The sequence below is a fragment of the Prinia subflava genome, chromosome Z, assembly GCF_021018805.1.
Source record: "Prinia subflava isolate CZ2003 ecotype Zambia chromosome Z, Cam_Psub_1.2, whole genome shotgun sequence".
In the NCBI taxonomy this organism is placed as follows: domain Eukaryota; kingdom Metazoa; phylum Chordata; class Aves; order Passeriformes; family Cisticolidae; genus Prinia; species Prinia subflava.
In genome coordinates, this window is record NC_086283.1 from 13,675,422 (window position 1) to 13,692,806 (window position 17,385).

Here is a 17,385-nt window from a genome sequence, read left to right on the forward strand (position 1 = left end):
TCCTCTGTTTTAACATTTTATACACTTTCCTTTTATAAATAAATACATAAAAGTGAAGAAAACCAACCCATGGGTATCTGTACATGGCAATGAAAAATTTAAACGCTCCATTCTGCCTATCTGTCCTTACAGCACAATTTAGATGCCATTATTTCATGTTCATAGGTAAAATTGCCCAAAGATAAACAAATGAAATATGGAAATGAAATGAACATGTACTTGCCATTGAAGTACTGCTTGCAACAGGATCACTACTGATCACAATTCAAAAGGGGAAACAGTTTTATCGAATAGTCTAGTGAAAAATCACTCTTCTACTTGGAGCCTGCAGAATCAAGTCAGCCTAAACTCAGCATTTTTTACACAGGCTACTAAAAAGTTCAAAAATGAGAGTGGGGGGCCATTTGGTTTTTGGTTATATTAATAAAGCTATACAGTTCTGGTCACCTACCATGGATAGCTGCTTTCCTACTCTTACTTGACATACAGACAAATGAACAGTCCAGGGTTTCCAGAAAAGCAAAACTCATACTTTAACCAACTCTGAATAATCCCAATGATTCCATTGAACATCACACTTCCTGATGTCCCAGCAAACTGTAGTCAAAACATATCTTAACTTTAAAATGCAGTAGGCTTCAGATGCATCCTTCAATTTGTTTCTCAGGAAGCAGCATTCCAGCAAGGCCCAGTTTTTCTTTTCAAAACAGGATATTCTTTCCTATGCTGAGAGTTTTTTGCATTCAAATTATTGTACAGTCTAAGGTGACCACCATGTGCTTTTATATAGCACGTGTAGAATTAATGGCAAATTTTAGCATTATATTTATAAAGAGAAAAAGAAACGCAAAACCTAATAGGAGGTAGTTCTAAAACCCAAAACACTGGTGCCTTCGCAAAGAGTACCTCTGTCACCAGTGTGAAACCCTTTAATTGCCAAACAAGCAGATTATTAGTTCCTCTTCACAATGTCCTGCTGTATTTCCCTTACATGTCTCTCTTATCAAATGTATTCTACATACATGTAATTTTCTGCTTCAGATAAACAGCTTTGGTTCATCATAACAGCTCAGCCATGCCTGCAGGCTAACTGGAGTCAGAGTTTTCATTTTCAGCCTCAGATTGGATGTGCTTGGCCAGTCAATGGACCACAAACCTCATTTTTTCCTCTAGTAATATAAACGCAATAAAGCCAGGGAAGTTAATGGAGGTTTGCACTACAGTAAAAACCAGGAGAACAGTGTTGGCTGGGGAGACAGATGGTTGATTTTTAAGTGCAATAGGAAGGACACAAAGATAACTTTCTTCACAGATTAAGGAAATTCAAAATTTTTCTTAAGCAAGTCATCAAAGTACCTCCTTCTCCTAAGAGAACAATAATTCTTGAAATAAGTGTTTCACCAACATAAAAGGTTGATTTTTACTGCTTGTAATGCTAACAGGAAAAAAAAACTTTCCTCTTGACAATGTCACAAGGCTGAAATGTCAGTAGCCCCATAAAACAGATTGATACTCATAAATTAGCTATGACATTTTTAATGAATGGAAAATTAATTCTGAACAAAATAATAGCAACTTGTTAGTTAAGTAAACATTTTGAAATATATTTCCAGCCTTAAAACCTCTAGCAGAACTATAGCAATAATAAACTGGAGAATTACAAACATAAATCTTTATCTTTCCTTTGTCATGCACATATGCACAGCTCCTTCAGACACTATTTATTACTGCAAAATCTAGGGTTTATACAGGCCTTTAGCTCTGCCATACATTCAGAGACTCAACTGAAAAGCACAGATTAGGAGATAGCAAAACCCTTCAGTAAAATATCTTTTATCCCCTTATGCTTCTAGGGAAGATAACCCCTCATTACATCAGCCAGCAGGATGACTGTGGTTTTTCCTTTTTTTCCAGATGGGGAAAAAATAAGGCAACTTAGCTCAGGCTATGCAGTGAGCCTGTGAGAGAACCTCACAGTTGCCAACTCCTGATCTTTTTACAGCCTACAGTCCTAGGCACCGCAAATCAAAGTTCTTCTTCAGGAAACACAAACACAAAAAAATCTCTCCAGGTTTTACCATCCCCTTTATACCCCTTCACTGTGTTATCTCAGAAAAACGAGACATTCATGCTATATTCCACCATATACAGAGAGTACAGAGAGTATAACTAACAGGAAATACTCTCTATTATGGTAAACAAACCTGTATTACCCAAAGACCTGGATGAAATTATGACAAATATTTTAAAGTTTGTACACCATTCCAAGCATACCACAAGCTTTGTGCAGAGATAAAAATAAGGCTGTGACTATAAAGAGTATTCAAGTTAAACAGATCAGATACATGGAGCTCTCCATGAGTCCTGGACACAACAAAACTGAACCAGAAAATAAACATGACTATGATATCCATTAACAACCATGATGGAGGGTTCCAGGTAAGAAGACTGTGAACAGGAAGAATGTGAGGGCACAACAATTGTAGGATTTCCCAAAAAAGAAATGGGACAATTAAATGACCAGGCTATAACTTTCTATCACAATGTTAAGCTACCTATTTGTAACATACGTATTTGTGTTAAGGAGCCCAATGTCTGCACATAACAGTGAACTGTGATTGCACACAATGCTCTGAGTATTACTGAGGGAGCCAGCTATGCACAATAACCATCAATGTACATTAATTTTTCACTATTTGTCATTACAATGCACTGTTGATCCTTCTACTGTTCTTACACAGTGCTTCTATCACTGCAACGAAGGACAGAAGGAAGAAGCCTCTAACTCCTAAAGGTCCTATTTATGACTTGTCAACTTGTAAAGGCCTACAACCATTTGTCTTTCTTAGGAATGTAATGAGTGAAATGTAGTGCATCAAGCCTAAAGCAGATTTCACCCTGGAATCAGTACGCAGGAGAACTGAAATAGATGATAAAGTGCTGTAAAATATGCATGCATTTAGAAATAAATCCCAAAGAGAGCAGCAAACCAAACTACCATAACACATGAACCAATAGAGGGAGGCAGGTTATGAAAGAGCAGTATCTGCTCTTGAAAGCTTAACCTCTTATCTCTTTACCTGTGATTTTCATATTCTTTGTTTCTACCTCCACCTCTATCGTGAACTTATTGGTGAAACTGAGATAAAAATTCTCTTTGCCTTGCTAAGATATTTTAATACATGTTTACAACCCCAGTAATCTCTTTCCTATTCTTGTTGTACACATTTGCAACCCTCTATGAGGGGCCACTGACACAGCAAGCATTTTTCATCTCAGTTTGTGGTTTTTTTCCCAGCAGTAGAATCACTTACTGTAACAAGTACTTATCAGTCTTTTTGCAAAAATGAGAAAATTCTTGTAGTACCATAGGTGTGTTCTAATGTTACTTTTTGTTTTTTCTGACCATGTTTTTCCAGAGAGTGGGTTTTAAAAAAAAGGGACTTGAAGTACCATTTTGAAAGCATGTTTTTATTTTCTCAGGCAAAAAAATAATCTACTTGCTTGGTGATTGACATTGCTATGTTGATGGTATTAAAGGCTTATTTGCTCACCACAAAATCTAGTGTGCTCCTTCACTCATTTCTCAGGTCTTCAATTCCACGATCACTTCAATCCATGTAAGAATTCATAAAAATATAATCTCATTACAAAGAAGCCTTTGACTAAATTTGTACAATTTTTTTCCAGACTTTAAATGAAAATACCATACTGAGAAAGAAGATTAAATGGAGCCTAAAGTAAGCAACCTAAACTGCAGGTATTTTCCTCTTTTTGACAATGCAGTTTATATTTTAATGTCATGAAGAATAATGGCATGATCTCGGCTATATCCAACAATTTACACCATGTCTTTCCTCAAATTTCAATTGATTTTTATTAGAAGTTCCCCAAGAGATTTCTTCTAGTCCAATAAAAAACACAACCATAAGATAAAATGTCATGTACTCTGTATACACTGATGCTCTAGGAAATTAAAGAGGAAGGATATATTTTTTCCCAAGGAAATAAGAATCTTATTTCAGATAACAGCAAGAACTAAATCTCCTTGACATGCAGTTTGAAGTGTTATTAAAAAAATGCTTATCAAATTTAAGAATTTCAGAGCAACAGTTACAGAAGTCAGTCTCAGTTTTATCCTGCAAGCCCGCAAGAAAATATTTATCTCTGACTGAGACTGACTGACATGGGCAATGCCAGGATGAACAGTATGTAAATCTTAGTAACCACAGACTTGTCAGATTATTATATTCAAATGCGTTTTCAGGTATGAATATGGTTTCCTGACTTCAAGGAACATTGAATTAAGGGAAGAAAGCTGTGCTTAAAAAACTTCTGTAAACTTGGTGGTTTGTTTCATGGCTTATTCTATTTGTGCTGAAGGTTAACCCAAATCATGCCTCTACCATTTTTGTTAATGATGAATAACCCTACTGCTGGACACCAGAATATCTGGATGAAATCACCTCCTTAGTAAATTTGTCTTGCATCTCCTCTCTCTGATTCAGTCCCTTTACCAAAAGGCTTCCAAGGGCAGCAAATCAAAAGAAAACTTCAAATGAATTCTTTTCACTGACTTGCTGCAACAGTTTGTGATACCCTATGATAGATACCCTTGTAGCCAGAATATCTGGATTTGTTTTTTTTAAAACATTTAAAAACAAGGCTAAGACAACTGTAGGATACAAAACCTCCTGAAAAATGAAAAAGAAACAAACAAACAACAATAAAGACCATTTTCAACACATTTACAAAGAAAATACAAATCTAAAGCAGGGCAGCATAAAAAATGCTGGTTCACATCTCTTATACATAGCAGTATCCGTCAGTATATGTAAGAAAAAGGCCACTGTAAAATCTGACAGAGTATTTATTTAGCTACATTAAACCAATTCTCACTTAAAGAAATGGGAACTACAGTGTACAGAATCTCAAGTGCAACCTCAAATGGTATCAACTAGCTCAGATCAAATCAAGTTAAAAACATATCCAAAACCCTCTGCAGATATTTAAGAATCTAGCTAAGCCAATATGACAGAGAGGCAAAGGGACAAATCTATCAGCTGAAATGGGTAACCATCGGGCTGGATCCACACAGCACAAGATTTGTCAGCACAGAGAGAAAAGCAGCTAAACTGAGTCCAACGCTTTAGTGGTGAACCAGCCCAATGAGGTCAGTCTCAGGAGGTCGTCTCAACAGTCAGCAAGGGAGAACAGTGAGAAAATCTACACATGGTTTAGAAAGAAGGTTGACATTAGCCACTGCTATGTTATCTCCCAGAGGAGCCTTTTTCTCCACTAACTAGGAAATCCACCTGGATATTAATCATCTGATAAAAGTTAAGTTTTACAAATAGGTTCCACAGGTACTTACTATACCAGATTAGAGGGGACAAATGTCCATTGTAGGGAAATGAGATATGCAGTAGAAGTAAGGCATATATAAGTTATTATACTAGAGTTAATAAAAAAACATGCTCAAGAGGTAAAGTTTCTTCCTGTAGCTCTAGGCTCAAATACTTGCTCTGTGAGGAAAACAGAAAGGTAATCTTCAGTATATAAATGAGTTAGGCAAAATATAATCACCTTTGCTTGCTAACTGCAAGGTGGACCAGAAGGAATAAAGCTGTTCATGCCTATTCCTTGAAACACTCATTCAAGGCCATGTTCACCAAGCCTTGACAAAAGACAAGCAAGAAGCACACAAGAAATACTGAATGTCTGAAGCCCTGCAAGAAGTTAGCCCTGCATGAGCAGTCCTACAGCATGGATGAACCAATAGAGTTAGTGGTATTACAAGTCAGAAGGAAAATATGTGAGGCCAACACAGACTATAAAAGACAGCAAATAGGCTCCCCCCTAAACAGGCTTGTGCATTCGCACAGGCATTTATCATCTTAAAATGGTGGACTCCTCTGAAATCACAAGGAGGGAACTAAGCCAATCTGCCACCAGGGCAAATCAAAGCAAGTTCCAGATTACTGTAGCTATTAGACGGGACAGTTCTACTCATGTGCCTCACAAGCCTTTTTTCTCTAAAGAAAGGTAAGGAATGGCAACCCAGCACAATAAGAAATTCCATTGATAATGTCCTTGCTCTCTAAAGAGGTAAGCAAAAACAGCACAAGGAAACCAAACAGCCCACAGATTCTCAACAACATCAGGTGCATCTTTGTTTCTTTTCTTAGCATTTATTCCTGTGGGTATCTACCTAACCTTCCTACTGTTGATAAATAAAAGAAATGCTTTCAAAATGCAGTTCTGCAGTCATCACATTCCCAACTGGGACATAAGGCTGCAGACTGGCTTTCAGTTCCTAATCATGAGTGATGGGCCTGTGATTAGCAGAGGAACTTGCAATCAGTTCAGCTATATCATGTACCTCTTGGCTGTTCTCTCCTGTCCACATCTCTTAGGAGAAACAATCCTGTCAGACAGGAGCAGGGAGACAGCAGCAGTCTCTGCAGCTATCGCACTAAGATACACAAAGCATCGTTAATTACAATACAATCAAAGTGCAAGTCCCTGAGCTCATCACTTCCACTACGTACAAATGAGATTTTCTGTTACCATGAACTCCTTCTATTAGCTTATGTCACCTACTGCAGCACTTCATGTGCAAATGTTATAAGAGCACTTTACAGGTTGACAGTTCGAATTAACAAGGGTAGAGAAAATAATGTGACAAGTGGGTGGAAATGACACAAGTATCCCCCTGGTGAGCTCAGCCCCCTAATAGAGCTTGGCAGCTTTCACCTACAAATGTAAATGATGAAAGCTGCCAAATTAAGAAATGCACTATCTTCTATTTCTTTTAAATCTAGAAAATACTACAAAGAAATAGGAGTTTGCAGTGAATAGCTGCAGTGGGAGATAAGCAAGAGCATCACCTTTGTAAAAAGCAGCTATATGAAAACAGATGATAAACCACTTACATATTTTTAATTTTTCTGATCTATTACTACTTTTCCAGACTTTTCAATGTGTGAATGATAGCTTACATTCTCCTTGTGTTGGTTGAAGGCACATAAAAGCAGGGAGATGGGGTGCTGAAAATCTACATTAGCAGAATTGTTGCAAGCATGATTGACTAAAAAGCTAGGAAAACCAAAGTTTATTAGAAGAAATCTTTTACCAGACCAGTTTTACAGCTTGGAAAAACAGACATATTCCCTAGACACAAACACTTCTTCCAAGATAATTACTTATTACCTAAGGAACTGGGCCTGAAAAGGATTTCTGTGACAAAAGCTTGTTCATTTTTTTCCTCTGTTTCAATTAGACTAATAAATTACATTTCTTGTACTGCTCACATCTTTCTGCATCACGCTACAGCACATCTTTTGACAAAAACAAATATCCCTTCACAGCATCTGCAGAATTCAGTGCAAGTGGATGATAAATGAAGAATGCTCACCTAAAGGCTGACAGACAAGCAGTTATGATCAACAGCCCTTCCATAAAATATATACGTAGCCCTCAGACAAATAAAAAACATTAAGAACAACAGCAACAAAGAAAATCCAAAGCAAATTATTTCCCATAGCACACTGCAATAATTTCCTATGTCATCCCACTGAGCTACAACAGGACTCCAGTTTCAGTGACTACCATTCATGACACGAAATATGTGTTACTGCCTACGCTTTATTTTCCTTAACACATATATAGTTGTATCAGCCTCACAGGAAACAGCAGTGGAAAATTATCAATTCTGCACAGATTTACAAAGAGCCATTCTCTCTACTAAGCAAAATGCTTTATGAGGGGCTAGACACTCATATCATTTGCATGACTTAACATCCAGGTGAAGTCAATACACCTTGCAGTGAAACATTTATCTTCCTGGGAGATGTAAAATTAAGATATTCATTGCTACTGTAACTATCGACTATACATACAGAGTAGGACAGGAACAAGATGGTGATTTTTGTCTTTCTGTACCAGTTATTTTAACACATATGTCTCTTATTTTTTTTAGAATCTAACAGGTTTTTTTTTTGCTTTGCTTAACCTACACTCCCTAAAAAAATTTATGCCATCAAGTAAAAATCATAAAACCAATAAAAAGACTCAAAATATCTTGCAAAGTGAGATATGTAAAGATGTCAATCTCTTCAAATAAAAATAAGAAAATACCAAGGAGGTAGCTTTATCATTTACAAGTGGCTTTAATGGACAGAAAAATGCCACTTACTAGAAGATGGACTTAAGTTTAGGTACAGAAGAAAAAATGAGACATAATGGCTGGAAGTAAAAACACAGTTACAATTAATTTAGGAATCAGGCCTAGTTCATTTCACAGTCTGATTTTGGTGGTTTTGTCCACTGGCTGTTGTTTGGTTTGTTTCGTTGACTTTTTTTAAATCTCACACCTTCGGAATAACCTGGCAAGTGAAGTCACATTTATTCCATCTCTTCATATTTTTCATATCCTTACTCCAGCAAAACACATTGTCCTTGATCCAGAGGTAACTGGTAGCTTTTTACAACAAGTCCCATACAAAAGGTCTACCAGAGAATCCAATGGCCCTTTCCAGTTCTAAAAAATTTATCAAGCTTTTTTTTCCTTTTGAAACCTCTGGGCACATACAGGCCAGGCACGTGTTTGATATCTACATTCACACAAGCAAATTCTCTGTTCTCCTCTACTCTATGATCCCGAGATCTCTTCAACACACAGAGGACACAGTGCTTGAACACAGCACTGCCACTTTACCACCAGCACTCTACTAAAACATGGGTACAGGAAACAACAAAATAGCCTGGTTTTGGTCCAGAAATAGCGTTAGCAAAGTAAATTCCAACTGTGACTGTAAGAAAAAAAAACCCACGCTATAATAAAAGGTTTCTCAGGCAATATTCATGTATGCATATATCTTGTTTGAAATTCAACATACGGCTACTCCCTATAAATTCCTCTTAGCAGTAACAGGGTAATTGGCTTTGTTATGCTAGTCGGCAAACCTTGTATGTAGCAAGAAAGTACCAAAATGGAACTCAGGTCTTAATCCTAATTCATGTTAGGATTTTGTAAACCCTTGTGTTCACCTTGAATATGAAAATAGCTTGCAATATATCAATGGAAAAACATTCTCTCTCTACCTTTGAAATATGCCGAATGAATGAAAATTGAAATTTCTTTTATTTGCCAAACAATTTTAAGCTTAAACAAAGCCCCTGACAGATTCTGCACAGTTTGCTCTATTTTTGTTGAAAATAGATACTGTTTGTCATCACAACACAGAGGCAGAAAAAACAGTGATAAATTTGTTCACCACCTATTAAAATATGCAACAATGATCAGAGTATCTGACCATGAAAAAGTTTTTATTTATCATTAGGAACATTGGCTTTTCTTTCTTTACAACAACCAGGCTCACAATTTAGTTTTGGCAGTTTCATGTGCTAGCTCCAAAATGCAGAGCTCCATTAAACAAACTGAAATGCATATTAGAGGGACAACAAAGCATCCTAAAACCTTTATAACAGACACCCTGCTGCTCAAAGTTTTTTAAAAAATAAATATTGAACAACAAGAGATATCTTTGAACTCCTCAAGTTAATAGACCTTACAGGCCTCCTACTGAGCAGCAATAAATATGCCTCACGGAATCAGTGTATCACTTCATACCATTTAATAATGCCACAATTGCTTTTGTTATGCAGACTGTATAGATGGATGAATGCTATCTGAGAGCAAAACCATGCATTCACAGTGCTTTTCTTTCTTGTGTTAGTCAGCATAGCATCCCTGATTCAGTTCTATTCTCTTCCACCTGTAGGTCCTTCCAGTAGACAGCTGAGTCCACTTGAAGCATTGAGATAGAACAGTTTGGAATCCACCTTCCCAACTGAAGTTATTAAAACGAACTACTGTGATTCATGAACCATGGCTGAGTGGTTGACTATTCCTTTCACTTAGATTCAAGATTTTTATTCATGTATCTGTATCTCTTTGAAATAAAAACTGCACAAAGACACCAACACACTGAGATTCAACGTCTCATCTTATCAGTGCCTAATACTGGCAATGAAGAATCTGACGTCCAAAAACCCTCATTCTAAATATGTCTGTTCTGACAATTTCATTTGCACAAATAAGCTTTGTTAGTTGCTTCTCAATGGCATATTTTATTCTTGATTTTGTGTCAGGGCACAGCAAAGTAAGAAAAACATGTTACTTTCCTAGTATTATTTATTATTAATATTTTGTTATTAGATCTGGTCATATCTTCTTACTTAACTACAGTTTTGAGGAGTTAACTTTATTTCTGCATCACCTCTACTCTTAGAACCTGGAAAGCAGTATGAATAGCTTGACAGCTCATCTATAGAGATAGTTCTCTGTTACTGATGATGATTTGAGTTCATTTAAAAGTTGTAGAAATTTTCCCACTGTGATCAGATCACAGAAAATAATCCACTTTTTTTGTAAACTTTAGAAGTGATTCAGTGTAAAAACAAGTTAACCTATGCATAACTTGATAGACTGAGAACTAACTTACTTTAGATAGGCATTTTTCAGCATCAAACATACATGTGCCTGGGAGCAAGCAATATCTGAAGCCCCATCATGACTGTGTCTTGTGCTCCTTTATTAATTTTTCTTCCTGAATGATCATTCATGATTGCACACACTTTCTCTAGCCTAGGAATGGGGAATACAAAGGATATCCCAAGCTGTGAGGAAAGCAAAAGTTTTACAGAAGTTACCTTCTCTCAGACACAGGGAAAAAAACCGTCCTGACTCTGTAATGATTAGTTCAACAGTGTAGGTGTGAAAAAGGCATATTAATTAGGCATCTCAGAAAAACTTTGAGATTTAACTTTAACCAGAGCCAACACAAATACAAGTAACAAGCACAAATTTTTATTCATAAAGATGCAAAAATATTCCTTTTCCTTTTTATTTTTTTGGTCCACAGCCTGAAAGGAGGCAAAGTGTTCCAAAAGAAAAGATATAGCTTTGATAACAAGATCAAATTGCTTTCACCATGTCACGTATGTCCTTAAAGAATAAAGACAAAAGTGACAACATTCTATTCTCATCTGGAGGAAAAACTCTGCTGAAATGTGACCAATGAAAATACTTAAACTATTGTACATACTGCCACACTTTCAGTAGGAAAACTGCATTACTTCCCTCTTTCAGCTGAAATGCCTTACAGGTTTGTGCCAACACTGCATATTTTACAGCCTGCTGTATTTTCTTCTGACCAACATCCCCTATAGGGAATATTCATAGAAGATAAAACTAACTCCTGAATTTCAATGTTTCAGGTAACAAAGGATTACATATTTCTCTTGACAACCAGTTCTGTAAGCTCTTGACCTCATTAGTTCCCAGCTTCTCTCTCAATTCCTGCCTGATTTATAAGAATATAGATGGCCTCTCCCATCTTTCCAGCTTCTTTAACTGAACTACTTGCCATCCTCTTAACCTTCAGATCTCCCAGCCAAAATTCTCAACTTTTTCCTTCCCAGTGCTTCATCTCTTCCACAGCACCTGCAGTGAACTCCATCCCATTCTTAATCACAATTTTCTTACATTTAACTCTTCCTTTCTTATCAGCACTTCATATCCCCACCCATTTTCTAATGGGAACACAGTCCAGTCTCCAGTGAGTCCTGCCCTTTATCCTCTTTCCTTCTCTCTGGATCAGGTTCTCATTTTCCCTACTGCACTTCCTCCACTCCAGTAAGGAGATAGATTTCAAAAGTTGGCAAATTTAGAAAGATTAAAGTCTTCCAGAATAACTGTCTGCCAAGTCTACAGACTTATAAAGACAATTTCATTTAGCTAAGTGCTCCTTCCCACTATTTACTCACGTTGCTTCACATAACGCAAGTTTCACAATGCTTATTTTAGGATAGTTTCTTCAAAATATACTCCCAGCACTTACAATCTAATCATTTGGGTTAGAGTGACTAAGTCAAAACTGTTAGGTTTTACTTTTATCAACTAAAAGATGCCAAAAAAAGATGACAGGAGACTTCTGATTTTTGGAGCAGTCAAAAACTAACCTCATTTCCTTAGATATACTAAAAAAAAAGATTATTCAGTGAAGAATCTTGTAGGAGTCATTTTTAGGAGACATGAGTTCTGCTACAGTGCTGCCTGTTCCACGGTATCAGACGTAACAAATGGGTGGGAGTATGTGGGAGTAACTTAAAACACATAAGAATAGAAAACAACTACCTAAAAAACTGCAGCCCTTCTTTCTATCCAATATATCTGTCTAAGCAACAGAAACAGACTAGTGAACAACTTTCTATTAGTTTTCAATTGATTAAAAATCCCCGTCCTGTTCCAGATCAGTCTGTTACTAAACATATTAACCTCCCTCCTTGGGTTTCCTTTGGTATGGAAGGCACTTTGTGTCGTGCAATGAATTGCTCCACCTATCACTAATGACTGCTTCTCAAGTACCAACGTTCCTTTGACTGCTAATAAGCTCCAAATCATAATAGCTATCCAGACTGTTGATGCAACTGCAAATATTACACACTTGTCTAACATTAATACACTTCAAAGTCCAAAAAGCCTCTCATAGAACAAAATCACAGAAAGTTTGTTATTTATCAAGAATTTAAATACAAAACACACATTATAAGGGTAATAATTTTGGAAAGTTTGTGTTGTTTGGGGGGTTGTGTGCAGTTTGTTCCTGAAAACATCTACATAGCAAGTTATGATAATTTTATAAGATAGATACTATGTTATTCACCAGGTCTATGTAATTTCAATTTATTTTATTAGTTTTAGTGAATGAATGCTATGAATACAGAAAATTATCTCAGAAGCAACAAAATGTAGTTTAGCATTTCATCAATAACCTTTCCTGAAAGACATACCATTGCCTACTCCTTCATTAAAAGGTAAATGAACTTAGATAAACATTCGCAAACCTGGTTTCCATGTATCAAATCACGAAGTGCAATCCTAAGTCTTCCATGGGCTAGCATGACTTGACTTTAAACCAGAAAAATCTCGTGTTCTAAATGGCAAGCTTCAGGGTGCACAGCTTGTTTTCCAGCCCCTGCTAAATTCTTAATTTATACTAGGGTTCATCTAGTATTGCCTCCAGCAACACACTGGCAAGACAAGAAGGACTGCAAATATAAATGACCTAACAAGTGACCCAAGAGAATTTCCATTTCTCACCCCATTACCTTCTTTTTATCAATCAAAGGGATCAAAGGCCTGGAAGAAGCACCCTAGCCTGAGTTGCTGTAGCCTGGGAAAAAAAAATACTGTATTTATTCTGAGTTTATTCTCATATAAGCAAAAAAATACAAACAGGCACCTTACAGGAAAGCATTCCAGAACTCACACAACAGAACTATTTATGGACACACTGTATAAGAGACACACACAGCAGGAAATTATGTACATAAGAAAGAAAAAGGGCAAAATTAGTCACTTTATGAACAAAGCCAGGGTGATTTTCCATTTTTATTTTCATAAAAAATAAGTGAGTGCAAACTACCTATGAATCATCTGACCTACAGGATGACAAACCCAAAATACTGATTTCTATTCACTAGTCATAAATTTCAAGTTCAGTGAATTAGGTGTCCATAAACAGTCTCCCTTAGAAAAGACTTCTAAAAATTTCGGTTTTCCTGTTGTATGTATTACTTGCATATGGTAACCCAAGAAGATATATACCACAGCTGCAAAAATACTCCCCATGCTAAGGGCATCTGCCAAGATAAGACATGACTAATCATCTAGGGCATAGCAGACATTCAATTAGAGTAATTTACCTTCTTTTTCTGAGGAAGCACTTTCTTTTACCAATATTGGATAAAAGATTTTTCCACTTAAGCATTACTCACTGCATAAAGGCCCTTTATTTATTTAAAAATCAAGTGTCATATGATACAGACATTAGATCAGCCACACTAGTTCAGATAACCCTCTAACCTGTCTCCACCAATGGTAACTTCCATGTTTCCCTGACCTCTGGACTTCAACAGAGAAGAAATCAGTATGCAAACAGTGTGCATCAGGTTTTACTACCTCTTCAAATTATTTTGGAAACACTTGTTAAGAGTCCCAGTTGCCTCTCCACCCTCTCACATGTATACTTTCCACCTGGCATCACTGATTATCACAGGAACCCCCTGTAAACCACCTCCTTTCTCTGGCTCCATGAAATAGGATGAGGAAATCTAAGAGACTCTGTGTACAGATGGGGATGATCCTACTCCTGTGACTTTACAATTTCTGCCCAACACAGCACATTTGCAGGCAAAATGACTGGGCAGAGCCCACAGACACAGCAAATGAGTTAGGAGCACAGTGGGGGTGTCAGGGGAGCTCTGTTTAGAATTCCCTTTGGCTTCCTACCCTTCAATACTGGACTCATCTCTTCTCAGTATCAAAGGCCTTTGAGCATCTGACATACAAGGGTGGTCATGGGCATCAAAGACAGAGCCAGACTCCTCTTAGTGCTGCCCATGGAATAGAGAAGTGCTAACTGAAATACAAGAAACCCAAGATAAAGCTATGTTCTTTTTTTTAAACCATAAATCTGGACAAACACCTGGACAGGCTGACAAGTGAGGCTCTGGAGTCTCTGCCCTCAGAGATACTCTAAATCCAACTACACACATCCCTGGGTGTAGGGATGCCATCCCTGACCCTGATTTGAGCAGAGGTGTTGGACCAGATCATCCCCAAATGTGCCTTCACACATCAGTGACTCTGTTTCTCTCCTAATATTAGATTTTTCACAGGATTGTTTCATCCTTGGTAAAGCCCTGACCTCTCTCACAGGTCCATAGCATGACAGGCACTGAGCAGAAGGCAAGTATCTTCACCACAAACGAGTTACTTCTTTGGTGGTGGCACTATAGGTGGTGACAAAGATTTGAGTACCTGCATGTACAAACGGACTGAGTGGTTTACTTCAAAAAGACTGCATAACAATTTTGCTCCAGCACTCACCTGTATTCAGAACATGGATAATATGGTAATGAACAGGAAAGTAAAATGTAAAAGTCATAATAAAACAGAAAAATAACCAAGTTGCTTTTGCTTGACAAATGTATCTATTATTTAAACAATATTGATCACTAGGGTGCATTTTAACACATTACCAGATATTTCTGTGCAGAAAAAAATCTTCCCCTTTATGTGGAAAAAGAAATCCATAAAAATATTACCAACTCTAAATGATGAGCAGCTTCAGAACAAGCTTTTATGTTAACTGGTAAAAGTATTTTTGGGATGTAGCTAGACTAGCACAAAAGCATGTTTTAGAAAAATCCATCAATTGCTGGTGCTTCACACTTATATTTTGAGTCTCAATAGATAGCCCTGTTTGTCTGAAAAATATTAAAAGAGAAAACTATACAAAATGCATTACAGGGGACACCTACCTATAGTTTTAGAAGTTCAGTGTCCTGTAAATTAGTTCAGACAATACTTAAGAGAAGTGACTCCAATGAGTCTTCAGAAAACAGTATCGGATACCCATGGGACAAAATTAATTTTTTTCATATCTGCTAGCTTTTATGGTGATGTGTTGTGGGTTTGTGGACAAAATCAGTGTTATCAACACAGCAAGATATGTTTTAGCTATTGCTGAGCAGGGCTTGCACAGCTGTGAAAGCCTTTTCTGCTCCTCACACTGCCCTGCCACTGAAGAGGCCAGAAGTGAGCTAGAATTTGGAGAGGGCACAGTTGGTACAGTTGACCCCACCTGACCAAAGGGATCCAGCCATATGATGCTGTGTTCAGCAGTTCAAGTTGGGAAGAAAAAAGGATGTGAGAATGTTTGCACTCATGGCACCTATCCTTCAAAGTACCCATTAGCTGTGAGGAAGCCCTGCTTTCCTGGGGATGGATGGATGGATGGATACCTGTCCACCCCCAGAACCACAAAATTAATTTCCTTGTGTGCTTGTCTTGTGTGTGCAGCTTTTGCCTTCCCTGCTAAACTGTCCTCATCTCAGCCTAAAAGTTTTCACACTTTTATCTTTCCACTTCTCTTCCTCATCCTGCCAGAGGGAGTAAGCCAGTGGCTGAGGGATGCAGTTCACCCCCTGCAGTTAACCCATGAAAGTACAGAAAGAACAAATTCTGATCTATTTTTGCTACACAACAAACACATCCACCCATTGCCATGATGATTCTGGTATTTAAAACTACTAACAACTCTACCCTCTACCTTTGTAAATCAATTTAATTTAAATAATTACTCTAATGTTAGATTAACAGTTTACCCTTTTCTGGGCCATGATTATGTCCTTAAAGAAGCGCACAGAACATTACAGCATAAGCATTGAGTCACATCTAAATTAATTTCTGTTAGTTACTTGATCTCAAGAACTAATTCAAAGTGTTTAACAACTGCAATCTGATTCTCACAAGCCCTTCATTTGTTAAGAAACACACATTACACTACAGACATTAATTTCCCACAGGGTAGTTACCCAAAAAGCTTCTAGTTGAGTTGACCTAAAAATCACAGGCAAAATGCTTAAATCCCTATCTGCCATTTCCATTTTTTTATCTTATTAGTAAGTGAAAGGCACTTTCTCCATGCTAAATTAGGAATGTAAGGCTCAAATTAATAAGTACCTATAGTCAGCAGTTTAGTTCTACTAGATAGCACTGTTCAGCCTTATAGTATCAAAGCAGTCCTGACAGTTCTCGCTTTAAGTGACTTCCACAGTTTCTTTTCACAAAGGAGCAAAACGTCAAATTCATTGCAAAAGGGAAAATTTTGTTACGTTACTACAAATCTAGTTATAAATTAACGCTGTCAAGTCCACTTCTCATGAAGGGTGAACCACTGCCTTAGGGGGTTTGCTTGAACAGTTCACTAACAATTGATGCTCCTAAATATTCTCCCTCGAGAAGCCCAGTGTAGCAGAGATGAATTTGAATTAAGCAGAAATACCATAATACAGTGACAGAAAAAGAACGGCATATCTATTTTAGTTATGACAAAGCTTTTATGAACACCACAGATAGCAGAGATAATACATCCCATGCAAGTTAAAAACAGGTTGTAGCTATTCCGAGCACACATAACACTGCTAGTTCTAAAGAAGGTTGTGCTGAAGACAATAAAGAAGTGTGTGCATTTTGCTTACCTAGTTCGTATTTTTTTTAACAATCTTGGCATATCTGAAAAAGGCTGTTTTGTTTGAGGGTTTTTTCAACCTGAACTGAAGCCCTGAGCACTCAAATCCTCAGTCTAACCTTTCACTCACTGCCTTTCCAGGGCAAGCTGTTAAAGTATTAATAATTAATGCCAGTCCGTAGAAGGAGAGTGTATCTCACAATGTCTTCTCAAGCCTTTACAGGTCACATTTATGGATCACCAAAACCAGACACATTCAACTCCACTTTCAAACATACTC

General features: G+C 37.2%; 1 protein-coding gene across 5 annotated transcripts in view; it reads right to left on the reverse strand.

Moving 5' to 3' along the window:
- Positions 1–17,385, reverse strand: part of CCSER1 (coiled-coil serine rich protein 1) — a 616,060-nt gene that overhangs the window by 520,746 nt on the left and 77,929 nt on the right. The gene's annotated exons all lie outside the window — the stretch shown is intronic.